The 18,139-nt window shown below is 38.2% G+C and overlaps 1 long non-coding RNA gene across 5 annotated transcripts in view; it reads left to right on the forward strand.

Annotated features, from left to right (window-relative positions):
• LOC139795924 (uncharacterized) overlaps nt 1-18,139 on the forward strand; it is a 69,176-nt gene that overhangs the window by 17,458 nt on the left and 33,579 nt on the right. For 4 of the 5 annotated variants that reach the window (XR_011725756.1, XR_011725757.1, XR_011725759.1 and 1 more), the window contains 2 exons: nt 15,664-15,757; nt 16,786-17,433. This is a non-coding gene — a long non-coding RNA (uncharacterized lncRNA). Of the gene's footprint in view, nt 1-7,583; nt 12,374-15,663; nt 15,758-16,785; nt 17,434-18,139 lie in introns of those variants that run through there. The other variant, XR_011725758.1, reaches the window with a different exon arrangement.

Consider the following 18,139-nt stretch of genomic DNA (forward strand, 5'->3'; position numbering starts at 1 on the left):
ATCTGCCATGTATATTAGGTTATAGCAAATTGTCTTGGTAGTCCCTTCTAGTCTTAAAGCCCATTAATTTGGGGGATACCTGATGATAAGTTCACTGTAATTCAGGGTTTCATTGGTATTTCTATATAACAAGTTATTTTCTAAAAAAAAACCCAGCAAATTCTTTTTTCTAACAAGTTTGTCTTTCTAACAAATTTGTGAGGTGTCAGCTATAAAAGCTACTGTCAAACTTTGTAATGACTTTCACCAAGAGAAAGTAAAGAGGCTTTGAAAATCACTAACAGATTATTTACTTTCGGATGTCACTAATGAGAGATTTAGAGCTCTGCCCAAGTTGTATTGCAGAAAATCAGGGGTTATGAACTTGTAAGCACCTGTTTTTTATGTAGCAGACAAATATAAGATGTACTATCATATGTAGTAATGTTTTCTTGCAGGGAAAGCCTCTGTTCTGCTGACAGTATTATACTAAAGAAAAATAAATCCAACTGTTGCAGACTTTTTCTGCTATATCTTCCTTCCTACTAAACCTTTCCTTTCTTTCAAAAATATTAATTTCCTGGTCCATATGGCTCAGTGACCACACGGAGTCACCTATTTCTCTAGAAACATGTGCCTCACATTCGATTTGTTTCAGTTTCTAAAAATGACAGCAACTTTTCCTATGACAGGCATCTATTAGCATGACCAGTAGGTCCAGGGAGGTAATTCTCCCCCTCTTCTCTGCTCTCATCTTGCCTTGAGTACTAAGATCGGTTCTGGAGTTCCCAACATAAAAAGCACATGTGACTTGTTTGAGTAAGTCCAGAGGAGGACCACAGAGATCATTAGGGGGCTGAAGCACCTCTCCTATGAAGACAGGCTGAGAGAATTGATGTGTTGTTCAGCCTGAAGAAGAGAAGGCTCCAGGGAGACCTAATAACAATCTTCCACTACCCAAAGAGAGCCTACTGAAAAGGTGGAGAGGGACTTTTTACATGGGCTTGTAGTGAGGGGGAAGGGTTTCAAGCTGAAAGAGGATAGATTTAAAGTAGACATTAGGAAGAAATTCCTTAGCATGAAAGTGGTGAGATACTGGCACAGGTTGCCCAGATCAAACAGTTGCAAAAAGTATACTGAAAAAAAATTCATATTAAGTCTTGTTTTTGTGGAACAAGGAGGAACATTCAAGGCAGAAATGAAATGAAGTGGAACCTAAGGGAAACACAGGCTAAAGCAGAAGAAGAAGCTTATCCAAAATTACTCCTGTTCCGTTCACTGGCAAGTAGGTGTGGCCAGAGTCTACTGGAAAGATCTGAGGGATTTCATGTGACTAGGCAATGCTTATTGGATGTAAGTGCCTAGAAGACATGAGAGGCCTGAAGTCTTACTAGCCCAAGTGTACCCTCACATGTGCCTTTATGGTTCCTCACGTAAGAAGTGCGAAGATTCATAGAGAAACTAAATTACAGAACTTCAGCTGAAAAGCATCAGGTCTGAACTTTGGCATGAAGACATTTCCCTGTGACATGTTTACTAAATGGGCTGAAAATGATCTTTGGTAAAGTTGCTAAAAGGCAGCCTCTATTATAAAACCCACCCCAAGTATCCCATTCACAAGGTAATTTATTGCTTGTAGGAGTCATGCTGAAAGGTGTTTGCTGAAAGAGGTGAATACAAAACAAATATAGAACAAGTGTCCTAATAAGGGAAATGTTAGACAGACTTTTAAGAGCTTCCTGTTCTTTCCTGAGATCTGGAAGAACAAGCTGTAACTCCAGCACCTGTCTTGTGCTCTGTTTATCATCTCAGCAGACATGCCTTCTGCTAAGCCTTGACACAGAGAAAAAGCAGTTTTCATTCCTGCAGCAATGTTTAGAGCGTGCTATTTCAAATGGATTTCTAAAAGGCAGATCGATTCAGGATGTACTGTTCAGATACGTGCACAAGATATGTCAAACATTTTTTAATATCTTAGTACTCTTAGTATTGTTGTATCATCACTATTTCATTTTAGGGTAGGTAGGTTAGACAGATTAGTAGTGATATCTAAACCAAAAACACCAGAAGCCTTGCCAGTCACCATCAACTTGCTGCTAGGGCTTCTCTGAGACTGTGCCAAGCAGGTGATGCATTGCCAGTACACCCCAGTCACTGGATGTTGTGGGAAGAAAAACAAATGATCTTAACAGTGGTATTACTTTAGAAACTGATATTATTTTTTTTTTTCAAGGTAGGAGCCACTTTTCATAACTGTGCTGTTGTTTCTGTGTGCCTCTGGAGACTATCCCCACCCAGTGCTGCTTTTCCTCTGAGGGGCTGTGTTTGCATGTCGTCTTTCCAGGGGAGACCCTCACCCCCTCTGTCCCTGTGAGACTGGGACTAAATGAGAATGGCTCTTCAGCTCACCAGGATGCCCTCTTTGGGGGTGCCTCACCTGTCTGTGTATCCTGCCCATCTCCATGTCAGTATATCCCCTTTGTGGATGTGCCTGTGCAGGGCCCAGCCTGAGGGACAGCCACTGCCACAGTCAGTGCCCTGGGCACAGGGCTTGGTCCTGGTCCCACAGGCTGCGCCCCAGGCACTGCCTCATCCCTGGGGCCAGGGCTGCTCCCAGCCTGCTGGGCTCCCTCCTCCCTCCCCTGGGGCAGCAAGATGGGCCCTGCCTTGATGGCTGCCAGGGGAGGCTCTCAGCTAACACAGAGAGGTTGAGTTTGAAGGTGGCAAGGTAACTGTTCTATATGTGCACAAGGGCAAGGTGCTTTTTTTCTTTTTTCTTTTTTTTTTTTTTTTTTGAGTGAATAATTGCATATAGTAATCCCTGCCTTTTTGAAATTCTGATCTTTAAAAAGAAGTCCTGAGGTAACCCACATGTTCAGATAACTTTTGTAAGGGAGAAGGAGTGGGTCGGGACAGCAAGAAGCATGGCTGTGGTCACAGGGAGAAGGAGCTCTGGAAACGGGGACACAGGTAGGTTGGGGTGGAAGGACGAGGCTGTCTGAAAACAAGGGCCAGCAGGTGCCAAGGAGGAAAAGCTGCAGTCTGCTGCAGATCAGAAGCAAGGGCAAAAATCCTCTGCTTTCTGTTTCTATGCATGGCAAAGAAACACAGGTTTAATCCACGTAGCTGCTGACTGCACTGAATTTTAGTGGGTAACCTGGAAATTACAGATGGACAAATACAGTAACTGGATGATTTACTTGTCCTTGCACCCGGTAGCCTGGTTGGCAGGAACCTGGAAAAATGCTTGCTGCTGTGAATAGCACATCTCTTCCTGCGATGTTTTAGTGACCTTCAATCTCAGTCTATGTTCTAAAGGGTTTCCTATAACTCCAATGTTTCCTGTGATACCTTAGACGAGTATCACGGGTATCAGAATATTGTTATTTGCCTTTGCTACTACTATTCTTGTACTCATAGCGAACTCTACTCAGCAGGTTTATGAAGCCAATTTGCTGGGAGTACACCCTTTTACTGATAAAATCACCCATATTTGCTGCCCCCCCCCCCCCCAGAGTAACAACAAATACTGTCAAGGTAAAGAGTATTTCTTTCTTTTGTAGCCACACCCAGCATACTGTAACCATGACTCAGTCTTGTGTTCATCCTCTGCAGCAAAGCTGTAGGCTTAATTTTGCAAGGATGGGAATAAATGACCATTCTTTTTCTAACTGACAGCATAACAGCCAAAAATATATCATTCCACAGGAAAATTATATAAAAATAGTCTGCAGAAAATCCTACACTTCTTAAAATGTCTGATTGTGACAGGATATGTGAAGCCAAACTCTGTTCTGTTCTGTTCTTAATTGCAGTTGTTTAATTCTGGAATATATCCATTGGCTTCAGTAATGAGATTCCAGGCTTAAATTTCTTTAGGCATAGTATAGCTTAAGTTATTACAGTTGAAAATTCTTTTAGAGAGTTATAACCTTCAAAATTCATGTATGATAAATTCTGAAGCAAACCTATTGTTCTTGCATAAAACTCTTGTAAAACATGCATTATACATGCCCAAGGTTCTGTGGGAATATTATGGGAATGGAGGACTTCATACTTCTTTTATCTCCAAATCTCAAATAACTTTGAAATTGGTCTTATAAACTCAAAAATTGTGACTGGTGTGTCAAATAAGGATAACAAGTCACAACCTTCTTTTTTGCCTCAGGAACAAAACTGAAGGATCTTCTTGATACACAGTTAGTACACAAAGCTATTCCTCTTCCAAAGAACACTTCGAAAGATCAGATCTTGTAAAGTTGTAGATATGTTTTCAATTAGGTTGGTAATCTGTTTCTATTCAATTCAGTGGAATTAGTCTATTATTGTAGTCATGGTCTCTGAATCAATACCATTTTTATGTGTTCGTTGATCTGCAGCTAATCTAGCTTTATGCATAGAAGTAGTGATGATGATGCTGAAAACACTGTAGTATGGTCAAAACATCCACAGAATATACAGTAAGGCAGACTAGAATGAAGTTAAAATAGGGAGATGAACTTGCAGGGAAATGTTTCCATATGTGATATAAGGATAGAAAATATGTGAAAGGTAGAGACTAAAGCTATGAACAGTAAAAGAATTGCCTAGGTTAATTGATATAAAGTAATTCTTAGAGTTTGCAGTAGTTCATTGTTAGATAGAATTAATTTTCCAGGGTACTGTTGTAAGTGTCAATATTTTGTGCCATAAATGGACAGTTGGATGTAAGATTTGTGGTAACAAAGCTAGTAGTTTACTAGCTATTTGAATAAATGTGGTCCTCCAAGAAAGTTGACACAAACACCAGTGAAGAAGAAACATGTTTATCCCTGTTAAAAATATCCTGTCAATACAGACTGTAGGACTGACAACAACTAAATACAAAAAAACAGTCAGCACACTTCACTTGCTTTCCTGAACCCAGGAAAACCCAGTTGGAACTTCACTAAACGCAGTGTTGAGTTTGACATCGGTGCTTTGAAGGATAGAGCTTCAGGCCACTTCAGTGGTTAAAAATTTATTTATCTCTCATACTATTATTTATTAAATTTGTGTCACTGAAAGGGAAATAGATATACATAAATAGTATGCCCTTATTTCTTATGAATAATATGTGGAAATGTAAATTAAATAAAACAATATGCTCAACAGTAATCTAATGGGGACATTTATTATTTTAAATAGTTAACATCTCTGCTATGCATGAACATTTAAATAAATTGATAGCCAACCTAACATTCTAACTTTTTCAATTTAGATAGCATATATATTTATATTTTATTATATTTATTCAATATTTGTATCTCCTATTAGACTCCTTAACAGCAAATAGTCTAAAAGCTATGTTAATTTTTTAAAATAAATATACAAAGTCTCTTACTTTAAAATAGAACAATTTTGTTTAAGACAGCTGTGACAACATAAGAAATGAAAATACATCATAAGTGTTCGCACTCCACTTTGTCTCCTTAGCTTACTGACACAAAATCATAATAATGTGTATAGTAGGAAAAGAAGACTATCAGAGCTCTTTTAAGATTTGTGTTTTTTCTATAGAATATATTTTAAAGAAAAATTCAGCTACCATTACAACTTTATCTGAGATGGCAAAATTAAACCTTTTTCAGAGAGGTAGACTCAGTTTAAATAAACTATTGCATTAGACACAGAAATAAAAATATTTCTTCAGTGCTGGAAAGGTGCTCTATTGGCATGGAAAAATTCCAGAGCTCAGTAAAACCAGGAAAGCAGCTTGTTTCCTGAGATGTGAAACAGTGCTTATGCCCATCCCCTTCTCCCCTTTTTATATAAAAGAAAAGCAGAAAAGGAGTAAAGTATATCTGTCTTCTTTCTCCCTATTATGAGACCAAGTACAATGCAGCTATGTGGAATTCATATTTGTCAAATAAAACCCCCTGTTTTCGCAAAATAAAATCCAAGCCACTGCAAATTAGAATATGCACAAGCAGTGCCAAGCACAGCAGAGAGACCATAATAGGACCATAATGCTTATCTTACATCCAGCATTGTGCTTTCCTTGTCAAAAATAACTGTGAAGGGAAAGCACACCAAATGTGTCATTTTTCTGATTCTAAGTGGTGGTCATGAATAGGAACAGCTCTTAATTGTAGTGCCACTTTATATCTTAGCGTTTGATCAGCATTGCTGTGGATTGCTTTTGATTTATATCTGCTCTCATTCCTGTTGTCCTGGCTTGCTCCTTCCTCTGTCCACTCTGTTTTGTAATTCATCTTCATGGGCAACAGGATTTGATCCACTGATTTCCATATTTTCTAATTGCTGTTCTTAACTGTTGTAGCACCAGAGGTAGGTGAAAGCAAGAATGTAGCACTCCAGATACAGATCTTCTAATGAGATTTGGGTTGACAATGGCTTGTACAGATACGCCAGTCTGCAGACTCTGAGCCAGCTTCTGTCTCATGTATAAAAGCTCTCCCAAATTGAAGTTTTCTGATGATTATACATGACTAATTTTAAAAGATAGTATCACAATACACTACCTCTACCATTTCCCATTAAAAATATCTCAGACAAATAATGTCCTCATCATTAGGCCTGAGGCATGCTTCTGACAGCCTGCTGATTATAGCTGTTAGGTTAGAGATTGTTAACACTTAAGGCATCTGAGCTGAGTCTTTATCACTGCCTCAGTCTGGATGTGAATACCTGCCTAAGATTGTCATGCAGATCTTTATATTGAATGGTATAAGCCATTTGGCTGCTTCTTTTGATCTAGTACCCTCTTTACACCTTTGAATGTTCTACTCATGTAAATTTACTGAGACCTTGTAAATCATAGGAGTGTGTGTCACATAGAAAAAGTCATTATTCATGTCCTACTTGTGAACAGATTCTTCAGGAAATCAGTAACTTCTTGTCAGTGATGCAGTCCTATGTTTTGTATCTATCTCAAGAAGAATCAGCTTTGTCATCTGATAAGTTTCTTGGGAATTATTGTTATACAAACCTGCAAGAAATATATCTAATTCCCTCCAACTTCAAAAATGTATCAGTTCAAAACTCAGTTACAGGTATTTTGTAATTCATAGGAACCTCTTTTCTTTTAAATATGCTTTCTGATAATGATGGAATGTTCAACAGAACATCTTGTTCAACAGAAAATGGACTTACTGCAATGTGGAACAGCTTTCCAAGCATCTCTGCAAAAGTTAATCAGAAGAGATGCTTATGTTGGAAAAACATACTGCTTTATATAGTTGTTAATTAAAGATTTCATCATAACAGGAAGCATTTTTTATTAGTTCTTCTCTACTTTGGATATAGCAATAAATTCATTTGCTTGTTGAGTTAAAAGTACCTAATCCATACCTCATCTGCCCAGTACAAGATCTTGTCCTTTGGAAACCTTACTATAACTATGGAAATGGTGAAGCTCATAGTCATCTGCTATCTAGTATTTCCACAGGCCCAGGCAATCTGGGCTACTCTGGTAATCTGCTTTACATCCTGGCATTAAGTTATGCATTACAGGATTTTTATGTGTGCATCCATTTGTATATTCACTTAATCTGTACTCATTGTGAAAGTTGAAGTTCATAATATAGATCGATGTTTTTGGCATCCTGTATGGTAGTTCATCAGATAACATTCATGGTAGTGTAACAGCAAAGCCCTTCCCTGATACATCTGTCCCTTTGTCTGTTATTGAAGCTTTGTGTGTTATGGTTACTACTGGGAAATGCAGCAGCCAGATTTCCCTTCTTGCTTTCTATAAAATTCCATTCTGTTACAGCAAAAACTCATTTTACATGAAGTATAAAAAGTTCTGAAGCTATCTATATTCACATACGTAAATACATGATGGCAGGGCCAGGGAGATTAGTCTAGAAAAGTATAGAGAGCATGAAAAGCAATGCGATGATTGGAAAGTCAGCCAATAGAAGGGTTAAAGCTATGAATTCGTGTCAGTTTACTGGACAGCAAGCAGTGCAATCACACGTAACAGGGAACTGTATCTAGTTGCTGCAAAGCTCCATAATTTTTCTCTGACCACTGCCAAGTAATTCTATTACTTCAGCAGAGCTGTCTTCCCTTGGGTGCTCTGTGGTTAGTCTAATTATCTGCAGAATCTTCTGTAGAGTTTCTTGTACTATAAAATTTTTATTTTCACTACTGAAGTCTTCATCTTTGCTGTCATTTCCCTAGATTCCTTTTGTATGTACCTTCTTTCAGCCTTCACTTAAATTAATATTTTCTACTTGGATCTTTGCCTTCCCTTTCTTCTGTTTCTGATCATGTTCCACCTTGATTGACACTTTAATTATCATGTCCCCCACTATTATGTGGATGTCTCTAACAACTCTGCATATTTCACTGTTGCTTTGTTGAAACAATTTCCTCATTGCCCTTATTCCAAAAGCTAGATATTATCTATCATGTGGCTGGCTCAGGAGCTCCATAGTCTAGATGATTCCTCATGTAAACATATCTGCCAAAATAATGCCTTTTTTTTTTTGTCTAGAAGAGCAAATGTGTTTTCACCAGCTAGTCTGTGCTGAGCGTCTGTTTGTGAAGAAATTGAATATTGCTTAGGACAAACCTGTTAAAATGTTTGAGATTAAGACAAATTACAGGTTTTTTTTAGCTGTGCCTAAATTATAAACCTTTGTGGATATGTTCATTTTAGTCTTGACGTTTATTTACAAGGTGCTTGGGAACAATTTTGAGTCTGTCTCCTTCCAAGAGTCTGTTTTACTGGCCAAGCTTGACGATAGTGACTGACACTACTGGCATATTTAAAGGCCTGCAAGGGCTTCCTGGATCATACAATCAGATTTATTTGTGTGTGCTGGCTGCCTGAATACACAATACTAGTATTAAAAGTATTGTGATTTCTCAGCCCAGCATGAAAGGCAAAGAGCTGAAGACCTGACCTCAAATGGTGTTCAAGGGACTTAGCTTGGAACTGCCATCTATTATAACACTGAAGTAGGTGGGACCCTGACATCCAACTCAAAATTTGAACTGAGAAATACCTTAACTTCAGGCACAGTACATGTCTTGATTATTAAAATGTGGAAAACTGAAATCTGCTGTGCATACTCAACTACTTTTCCTGCTCAGCGTTTTTCACTTCTGGGTGTAGGTTTAACAAGATTCAATTTTATCCATACGTTTTGGATACTACCATACAGGTAAACTTAGCTCAGCACTGCATATGGAAGTGTAATTATTTCATTTTTAAATTGTGCCACATGCTACTCTGAAGACTGATAAAAGCATAGTATTTGTACCCTCTACATCACATGCACTGTTTTCCTCTGTGTGAACTATTGATGCCTCTCTTATTCTGGTAATGTCCACCTTAGCTAGTAGCAGGTTGCTGAGGACACCCACACTTTGTGAGAGTTTACTTCAGGTGAGCTCTAAGCTTGCATGAACTGAATATCTGTGAGTAGCTGAAGTGTATTAGGTAGAAATGTATTAGACAAAGTCCTGCACTGTATCTCAGTTTCACAAAAATAAAACCAATTCCTGCACTCTGAGACTGCCCTGAAATGCAAACCAGCATGCAGTAACTGGAGACAAATGCAGAACTTGCTTCACAAAAGCACTTTTGGTATGAAATGGAATGCTAATTAAGAGGTAACTTCTGACTCTCAAATGCTGTGATACTCTGTAGGATGCTTTGAGCTGGTAAAAATTGAAAGGATAGGACAAGATATCTATTTCTTTCTTGTAAGATCCCACTAATGGCTACTAATTCCTTCAATTCCAAATGTCTGTGACATTCTTTTTTAAAGTCTATTCCTGTCTCCTTCTTCATCTGTGTTACATCCATCTATTTTTTGATGTTTCCAAATAAGTAATTTCTTGTGTTGTGCTATTGCTTTTTCTCCTTTAGGTAAAAATTGATAGTCTGTAATTACTCTGAAGACTTTATCAGAATCAAAGCATATTTATAACCACTAGATGTAATGAAAGGCTTTCATAAACTTTGATAATCTCTGCTTCTGTCAGATGTTCCCCAGCTGTTGGCTTTCTATACTATATGAATTCAATGTGAGACCAATGGATGTTGAAAACTGTACCTCCAGTCCTCTGGACTAAGTATCTGTTTCATATGAGAGCTGTGTCCAACTTCTTCCTCTAGCAGAAGCTTATTTATTAGAAATGAGTCATTGTAATGCAATATAATTACAGTATAATGCACTGGTGCAGAATTTTTTGGATGCATTTATAGCTCTATATTTAGCATAGAGGAGAAATAATCAGATCTCCTGTTCATGTTACGCAGGATATTCTTGAAAAAAATGTACCGTACATATCTCTTTACTCATTTAAATAACCTCATGCTGTTGAATACATGACTCAGGTAAGCAAAATGCTTTTAAGTACCAATGGGATCAGAGTCTTAGTGTGTATGAAATTAATTGAGGATAGAAACCTGGATAAATACAATCCTTTGGGGAGATTCAGTATAGCTTCACCAAAGGGAAGTCTTGTATTGCAGTCCTCATGAAGATCTTGCAGCGGGATCTAGACAGGCTTGGTTGGTGGGCCCAGGCCAATTGTATGTTTCAATAAGGCCAAATGTTGGGTCCTACACTTTGGCCCCAACAATCCTCTCCAGTGCTACAGGCCAGGTGTGGTGTGGCTGGCCAGCTGCCCAGCAGAGGGGGAGCTGGGAGTTGGTTGATAGATTGCTGAACATGAGCCAACAGTGTTCCCAGGTGGCCAAGAAGGCAAATGGCATCCTGGCCTGTATCAGGAACCATGTGGCTAGCAGGACCCAGGGAGCTGATTTACCCTTGTACTCAGCCTTGGTGAGGCTGTACCTCAAGTGCTGTGTGCAGTTTTGGGTGCCACAGTGAGGAAGGACACCAAGGTGCTGGAAAGGGTGCAGAGAAGAGCAACTAGGCTGATTAGGGGTCTGGACAACAGGTCTTATGAGGAGAGGCTGAAGGGGCTGGGGCTGTTTTACCTGTAGAAAAGGAGTTTGAGGAGAGACCTTACTGCTTTTTACAACTACCTGAAAGATGGCTGTAGTGAGGTGGATGTTGGCCTTTTCATAGTGACTAGTGATAGGACAAGAGGAAATGGGTTCGAGTTGTGCCAGGGGAGATTCAGATTGGATATTAGGAAAAATTTCTTCACCAAAAGAGTGTTGAAGCATTGGAACAGGTTGCCCATGGAGGTGGTGGAGTTGCCATCCCTGGGGGTATTAAAAAACTCAGGTATACATGGCACTTTGGGAGATGATTCAGTGGTTATGGTGGTGTTGGACTGATGGTTGCACTTGATCTTGAAGGTCCTTTCCAGGCATGATGATTCTATGCTTCTATGATTCTAAGATCGCCACTAGTTAAAAGATAATTAAAAAAAGAAGAGATTTTTTTGTTGTTGTTGGGAGAAATGAAGTTACCACTGTAGTTCCACTGCCGCTGTGTTCATCCACACATTTATAAATTATTTAAAAAATTACATCTTCAGTTGTAGCCGACAGTCCTTTAAACTTTGGCAACTTTGGCCTAAGTGAACTGGTGCTTTACCCTTGAGGCAAAGCAGTTGGCGACTTTAAGTGAGAAGAATGTAGGTAACAGACATAGCAAGACCTTGGCAAAAGAATAGAGTAGCACATGTTTTGCTTTTTAGGAAGATTGAATTAACTGGTTAGAAGAGGCTTTGCTTTGCATGAAGTCGTATGCTGATAGTCATTTGTAGCCTATCAGCTTGCAACAAGTATGCATGGTCAGCTCATAATAACCAATTATAAAGTAACACAAATTATGCCTGTACTTGTGGACAGGAAAATGACAAGTATAAAAATAGACATGTTTCATAGAACAAATGCTGATGCTCAAAAGGACTCCTGGGTGTCAGTCATTCATCGCTGCGGCACTCAGTAGATGAGACAGTTTTCAAATTCTTTTATATAAATAAAATATAGTGTTATAGTATTAATTAAATTATAGTATTTGACAGTAGCTAAAGGACCTTAGAATTCTAAGTGACTGTGTCATGAAGTGGAAGTTGGCATTTAATGCAAATACATACAACGTGATGCACATGAGGAAAAGCAATCCTAACTTCCCATGTGAACTAGTGGTCTGCAGGTTTGTTATTACCACTCACAAGTGAACTGGTGCTATGATTACTTCTGTCAAAACATCAGCTTAACATTCAGCATTGGACGAAAAGGAATGTTAAGAATTATTACAACAGGAAGAAAGAACAAATGCTAAATAAATGCTTATGCCAGATTGTTAATATATGCTTCATCTTCTCTCTAAATACTGTGAATTTTGTTCTTTAACAGCGTCGTCCAAATTTGGTTCTCTGTTAACACCAGCAATCTGCCAACCTCTCCAGTTAGCATGTTTCAAAGAAGAAAAGTGTCAAAAAATGTTATTAAAGTGATTAATGAGAGGTATGAATAAAACCTAGGTACTTATATACTGGAAATTACTGGATTAACCTTGCCATTAAACTAAGTTAATTAAACATGTGCAGAAAGTTCATTTCATAACTGCTGTGTGTGAGTTTTTATGTGGAGTTGTTTATTCTCGGTTTATACTGACTTTGCTTGCTTTGTTCAAGAGCAGACTACTACCAGAGGAGGCATCAGACTTCATACTTTTACCATCTTGATGCAACTACCACTCCAAAAACCATAAATATAAAATCCTTAGAATGGTTTTCATTATTAAGTAAGCTTTTACCTGAGGGTAATTACTACAAACAAAGTGCATGTGGTGGGTGACAAGGAACTTAATTTTTTTTCGACCAGGTAAATGTAAATATAAATATTAAAAAAAAAAAAAAAAAAAAAAAAAAAAAAGAGAGAGAGAGAGAGAGAGAGAGAGACCTGGAGGCATACTGCTGACCTAATCTGTTTTACCTGAAGGCAAAACTGAAGAGTCTTGTCTCTACTAGGGTTTTACTTCAGCATAGGTCTGTAATTCTGGAGCTAATTATAAAGCAAAGAAAAAGCAAAAATAAAAACTGATGTCCCTCAAAGTAGCATTTTTTAAAGTACTAAAGCAGGAAATAATCTCCACTAAAAAACATACAAAACCAAACCGGATTCTAGGAACATTACATGAGTTTGCTTCATTTGGAAAATCAGGAAAATCACCAGAACCCAGGCTTAGATTTGTAGAAGAAAGAAAACCTTCAGGTTGCTTCTCAGGAAAACATATTGCATTTTAAAAACTCTAGAAGATGCAGTCTAATTAGCAAATTTTGCCAAGAATGATCTTTGTCTTAAGACTAATATCTGTCCCCACACATAGTCCATCCCTTCCCCCAGGAGTCATAAAGAGTTATTTGCATCCTAACAGTTTGAGAGACTTCCTTCTTTTGTAACACTAAATGATGAAGATCACCAGACTATTCTTAATGTAATCACTAGTAGACTCCTTTGTTTTAGGATGAGTCCTAATTTAGACCTCAGGTAAACTGATGAGCTATCTCATACATCTTGTTTTTTCCAAAAAATCACGGTGTTCATTATTCAGTTTATCCAGCATATGGTAATGAAGATTAAGTCCTAATGAATATAAGTCTGTTCATAATTTCAACATGAATCTGGAGATCAAGCTGGACCTTTGCTGCAGCACAGTCTGCTATGGCAAATTACTAATGTGGGAAAACTGCAAATTGGCTGTCTTCATTGGGAATTTAGCAGGCATTTGTTACTGTAGCTGGAGCCACACCTAGTTGCCTGGTGAAGATACATCCTCCATGAAAATGGCTTCTCTACTTGGAAAAGATTTAGGTAGCTGCAGGCAGGCAAGTAAGTAAGCAGGCAGACTCAGGCACACATAGCTTGCAGTCATTTGGAATACTTGCCTGCTTCAAATTAAGCAGCTGCTAAATGCTTCGAGGCTCACACCCTACATTTTGTAATTTGAGGCCCTTCTTCATTCACGTGAGAGTACCTGCTGTCCTTATTTTTGTTTGGCTTAGTTTTTTTTGTTTGTTCATTTACTTGAGAAAGTTTGTGGAACCTAAAGAACAAATACTGATGGTGCTACAGGGTACATAACACAGCTAAGATTATTAAGAAAACTGATAGGAACCAATGTATAAACAAAACTAGCAGGGTTTTAATTGTTTTTAAAAAGTTAACTGAAAACAAATTTAGCAAATGGCAAGATTCCAAATGCTGTAGCTAGAACACACCATAATTAATCTTTTTTTTTTTTTTTTTCTGAACTGTGACAGGTAATTATTTGTTTTGCAATGACTGATTAATATAACGCATGACTTCTCTCTTTTTTGTTATGAAAGACTGAACACAAACAATGTAGGAAAACATTGCCTCTCTATGCCAGTTAAGGCTGTGAGAAGGCTGGGATATAGGAATGGACCGAGGATCGAGATAGGTACTTCTCTTGCTCTTAACACCCAGTATAGGTTGGGGGCTGACCTGCTGGAGAGCAGTGTAGGTGAAAGAGACCTGGGGGTCCTGGTAGACAAGAAGATGACCATGAGCCAGCAATGTGCCCTTGTGGCCAAGAAGGCCAATGGCATCCTGGGGTGCATTAGAAAGGGTGTGGTTAGTAGGTCGAGAGAGGTTCTCCTCCCCCTCTATTCTGCATTGGTGAGGCCACACCTGGAGTATTGTGTCCAGTTCTGGGCCCCTCAGTTCAAGAAGGACAGGGAAGTGCTTGAAAGAGTCCAGCGCAGAGCTACTAAGATGATTAAGGGAGTGGAGCATCTCCCTTATGAGGAAAGGCTGAGGGAGCTGGGTCTCTTTAGTTTGGAGAAAAGGAGACTGAGGGGTGACCTCATCAATGTTTTCAAATATGTAAGGGGTGAGTGTCAGGGAGATGGAGTTAGGCTTTTCTCAATGGTGACCAGTGATAGGACAAGGGGTAATGGGTGTAAATTGGAGCATAGGAGGTTCAAGTTGAATATCAGAAAAAATTTTTTTACTGTAAGGGTGACAGAGCCCTGGAACAGGCTGCCCAGGGGGGTTGTGGAGTCTCCTTCACTGGAGACATTCAAAACCCGCCTGGACACGTTCCTAGGCGATGTACTCTAGGGGGCCCTGCTCTGGCAGGGGGGGTTGGACTAGATGATCTTTCGAGGTCCCTTCCAACCCCTAGGATTCTATGATTCTATGATTTAGGGCTTAAAGTCTTGACAAATTGCCAGTCCAGTTGCACCTCTTTTGTGACAGTCATAAAGTAGCAACTTGCCCATAGCACCCCAGATGTTTCCAGTCTCCTAGTTCCTGACTTTTTGATAAATAATTGCTGTATTTTGCAGGCTTATGGGGATAACAGGGATTTCAAGTAGCTAATATATGTGTTACTGTTTATGTACCTGTATATAAACACACACACACACAATATCACAGACATATGTAATCAACACAATTCAAAATACTTAAGAAAAAATACAAATTGATAGAAATAATAGCTCAAGAATTGATCTATTGAATGAAATGAACAGCAACTACTAATTTACTAATATTAACCATATCTAGTTAAGTTATGCTTAACATTTAACTTTAATTACCACTATAATCTTTAGTATGATACACCATATTTGCCATGCAAAGGGATCCTTCTTGGTTTTGAAGGAGATATTTTGAAGAGCCTCACATTTTCATTGTAGTGAACAATGAAAACAAAGTATAGTTTACATTGTTTCTTCAAGGTTAAATTCTACATGTGCTGAAGTTAATTACATTTCCTTCACTACTAGAACATCTTGAAGCAATATTTTGACTTCCTATCACCTTAGGAGGATAAAGAGGGCTCATAACTCTGATCCAAGAAGCAAGACAACAAATATAAAGGTTATTCTTTTTCTAATAAAAAGCAGTTGTCACACATAGACTACTATCCAAAACTGGCAATAGAGGGATTTTTTTATACTCATGAAGATATTATGCTAACTGAAATGAATATTTATATGTGCAGTCAACTTAGGAAAGTTCTTGAGCAGAAAAGATATGTTAAGACAGGAGTATGAAGTCAAAGTAATTTTGTTCCAGGGATAGTAAAACATACTCATCAAAGACAAGCTGTTTGACCTGCTCTGACTGATTATGTAGGCTGCAACAAGTTCTTAGTAAGATCTCTAGTTTATCTCAGTTTCTATGTTAGTAAAATCTGGTAACAACAAGCATCCTCCTTCACATTAGCTCATGGAGGATGTTTGTACAACAAGGTGAGCAGTACAGAATCTGACCCTGTGCTCACACTGGTGTTGCAGTCATAGGAATAAGTGAAATGATTGCTCTCATAATCAGTCAAACCTCCAATTCCAATTAAAAATATATTATTTCATGCAATGTATAGTTAATCCATGAAACTCCATTCTACAGATGTTGTAGATACCAAAATTTTTATGTACTCCAAGGGAAACTTTACCAAGTTCAAAGGATAAAACTCCATTAATGATTTCTAAGTATGCGGAAATCATATCCAACTTTGAGATATCTGCACACAGTTGGCATTCAGGAATAGTCACAGAAAGTATGTTATGTACTTTTCATGTTCTTACACTTCTTCTAGGCATGTACTATTGGCTCTTGTCACAAACAGACTATTGGACCTTTGATCTCAGGTAGCATAGCTCAGTTAGAATTAAAACCTTTCCTCAGCCTTTAGAAAATTCTAGATTTTTATTTGTTCATTCTTATAATCGGAAGTAAATTAAATACAGTTTCACCTCCACTCCAGAATATTTTTTAAAAACCTAGCCAGTTGAAGAGGAGTGGACCTGATTCTACATAATATTCTGTGAGTTTTTGTCACTGTGTATAAAGTGCAAGTTATACCTTGCAGGTACACTCTTCCTACCATTCGTATTTTTTTATAGATAAATTTTACAGAGAAGATTGTCCCCTCATGGAAAAAAATATGATTATGAAAAAAAAAATAAATAGTTGCACCCTTTTGAATAGCAGTTCTTTCACACTCATTATTAGAAATGTATTTATTATTATTATTATTCTGAAAAAGAATTTTTAAAATCTCAATATGGCTAGCTATACCCAGAAAGGCCAAGTGCAACAAGATATTGTTGACACCTGGTTTGAGGAAACCAGGAAAGAAGAAACCTGCCTGGAAAACCACCAGCACCTGCCAGGCTGCTGATGTGGCAGTCACAATGGGGAACAGCTGAGGCTGTGGGCAGGAGAGGATGGATCAATTGGCTCAGATGGGTTAGTCTAAAATGGACAGTATTTCTTCCCAGGGAGCTCAGTATAAATTAGCTCCCAAGAGAGTGCTCTGATGGCTTTTCTGGTTTATGTGCTGCCTGCATTGGGGCCTATTTCCTCCTGCTCCTTGTTTCCTCACCAGGGAAGAGCATCATTCACCAGGGTAGGTTGGCTTCTTCCTTCCAATGTAGGACTTGGTTGCTCTAAGACTTCTGTGGACTGTTACTGAGACCCTGAACTTGGACACCCCTACCTGCTGCTACTGTAGGACTTTTCTGGTTGGGAAGTATCAACAGCAGAGAAAGGTGAGTTCCATATTTACATATTTTATATATATTTATAATTTGCTATCACTATTGCTGCTTCATTAAACCTACTCTAGTTTTTTCTTCCAGCCTTAAAATCTCTCTCCCTTGTTCCCTTCCTCATCTTCCCCTGAGAGGGTAGTAGGGCAATAACAGAGCATTTGCCACCTAGTTACTGTTTAAAGCTGTGTCAAAGACTAACTTCAGCATCTAGCTTAAGAAAAGATTTATAGCTTTATTGGTTTTGTTGGGGGGTAAGTACCTGTCTATTCTATGAGTTCTTCTTTTTGTGAGTATTTCTTAAGTTTTTTGGTAGGAAAAATAACTTCTAGTCAGTTATGATATATATCATGTCCATGTGAAAATTACGGATTTATAAAAAGCAGAATTTGAAAAGTAGCAATTATAAGATTATTTATTACAGTTATTACGGGGATTAGCAAAGCCTGAGGAAATCTTGCTTTATGTGATCCCCAACAAAGATGCCTTTAGTATAAACAGGATCTTGTATATGTCAGCCTTTTCAAAGAAATTAAAATCCTATTAAGTGTTCACATTCTTAAATATTTTCAACTACACTGATTGCTCTGTTTGCCTAAGAGCAACAAATGGTTATTTCTAGCAGTAATGACGGATACAAAATAGTAAGAGCACAGCATAAGAAATCTTGGAACTAATGATCTTTTTTTTTTGAACTAGGAAGCAT

This window comes from Heliangelus exortis, chromosome 4 (assembly GCF_036169615.1).
Source record: "Heliangelus exortis chromosome 4, bHelExo1.hap1, whole genome shotgun sequence".
NCBI classification, from domain to species: domain Eukaryota; kingdom Metazoa; phylum Chordata; class Aves; order Apodiformes; family Trochilidae; genus Heliangelus; species Heliangelus exortis.